This window comes from Natrix helvetica (assembly GCF_964273705.1).
Source record: "Natrix helvetica genome assembly, chromosome: 4".
Taxonomy (NCBI): domain Eukaryota; kingdom Metazoa; phylum Chordata; class Lepidosauria; order Squamata; family Natricidae; genus Natrix; species Natrix helvetica.
Window position 1 is genome coordinate 59444846 of NC_138550.1, and position 2423 is coordinate 59447268.

A 2423-nucleotide genomic window follows, 5' to 3' on the forward strand; every position below is an offset into this window, starting at 1 on the left:
AATATCAAGAAAATCCTGAAAATAAAATTAAAATCACATATCACATATATGATTCCAGAAAATATAAATGTAAAGCATCCCAATGACAGCAGTAAAAATCAATATAGCACAACATTGGAAAGAAGAAATCTTGCTGACAATACAAGACTGGGAGACTAAAACCGGAGAATACATGACAATGGAAAAATTGACAGCAGGGGTGGGATTCAGCCAGTTCGGACTGGTTCGGGCAAACCAGATGCTAATTTTAATCTGGTTCACTGAACCAGTAGTTGCAAGGACTGGTTGGCTCCACCTGCCCCGCCCCTGCCAGGAGTCTCCACGCAGCCCATTTTGGATGCCAGGTAAGTGCAGGGCCCATGCGGAAAGTCTGGAAATGGGCCTGTTTCTAGCCTCCGGAGCCCCCCTGGAGGCTCAATGCTCCTGGAGAGGGTGAAAATGCCCTCCCCCCACTATGGTGCAGGAGACTGAGTAGGCCGCGGCCACCATGGCCACCCCCACACAGTAACCGGGCAGACAATCGGTTGTTAAAATTTTTGAATCCCACTCCTGAGACTGTATATCTTCACAGTAGAAGGATAACCAAATCAAGCAGGAATGGTTCCCTCATATACAACACGGAATGGGACAGCTTTCCGTGGCCAATTCACCATGGCCAACTCTTCCATGGGGCACCTCACCACAGGACAATTCAACAATTCAATTTAATTATTTAAAATAGTTTAAAAATTATTTTAATTTTTGTCATTCACATTTTATTTTGTCCCTCCTTTTGCATCCTTCCTTTAATGATTCTATTCCATCATTTCTTTGATATTAGCGTAACTCTTGTCCCACGGTGAGTTCTCCCATGGTGAGTTTCCCATGACAAGTTGTCCCTGGCAAGTTGGCCACAGTGAGTTGACCATGGGGAGTTGGCCACAATGAGTTGACCATGGGAGTTGGCCACAGTGTGTTGACCATGGGGAGTTGGCCACAGTGAGTTGACCATGAGGAGTTGGCCACAGTGAGTTGACCATGGGGAGTTGGCCACGGTGAGTTGACCATGGGGAGTTGGCCACAGTGTGTTGACCATGGGGAGTTGGCCACAGTGAGTTGACCATGGGGAGTTGGCCACAGTGAGTTGACCATGGGGAGTTGGCCACAGTGAGTTGACCATGGAGAGTTGGCCACGGTGAGTTGACCATGGGGAGTTGGCCACGGTGAGTTGACCATGGGGAGTTGGCCATGGGGAGTTGACCATGGGGAGTTGGCCACAGTGAGTTCGCTGTGGTGAATTGGCTGTGAGAAGGTGTCGCAACCAAATATTTAGAATACGGTTTTTGCAGAAAAATAAAAACTGTTTAGTGAACAAATTGAACAATGCAGGTTAATAGCAATAATTGTAGATGACCAAAGTATATTACAAAATATTTGCACTTTGGTATAAATTAGCAATTAGGGGAAAGAAAAGAAAGGGGCTACTAGAATTTTTTCCTTAAAATGTTTCGCCTTTTTTTACTTTAATCTTTTTTTAAAATTATAATTTTAGTTTCACTTCAACTTTTATTTCAGTATAAAGTTTATTTTATGTATGTATATTTATTCGTTCCTTTTTTTGTTTTCACTTTCTTGCTGTTTGTTTAACTTAATTGATGAGAAATGAAACCAGAAAAAAGAGTATTTTTTTTTCTCTCCTAAAAGGAAACATTACTGAAAAATTATTTTCAAAGTTCATTTAATAAATCTCTCTGTTAGTTAATGACTGACAATCCACAAACCAGGCTTCCATCAGATAACAACCTACTTCACTTCTTTAAGCAATTATCACATTTAATTGGATAATTATCTAACTGAAAAGAACTTGACACAAGTTTGTATTTTCAAGCCATTCAGCTTTGTATATATTGTTTCAGAGTCACTGACATTTGCTTTCATTTTAATTATGATTATCAATTAATGATTCAGCCTGAAGAATTAAATAGCAAGTATCCATAACTAAGTTTTCCCCCTTGAAATTCTATTTAAACATGTTTCTTTTTTATTTCTTATGTAATCAAGTTTTTCCCCCAATAGTTTTTCTTCACTGCTTCCAGTATTTGTATCCTGGAACAAGAATGAAAGAAATGAGGAAGCCTTGTTTTTTTAGAATAAACCACCTCCTTTCAGCAGTATGGGAAAATTTATCTATTAAATGTGGCCTATATTTGAAGCCATGCCTTTGGGGTTTTCACTTCGAATGACTTCTGTTCCTTCAACAGGATATCCTTTATTTGTCTCCATGAACTTTATGATGAGTGAAGTTTTTTTGCATATTGTGTTTTGTGATGGGTGGGTCAGCAGCTGCTCCTAGAAGAGGAAAGGTAACTATAGCAACAAATGTTATCTGCATCCTCATGTATTTCCTTGTGCCCACCCTAATTCATACTCCTTCTACTAAAGCT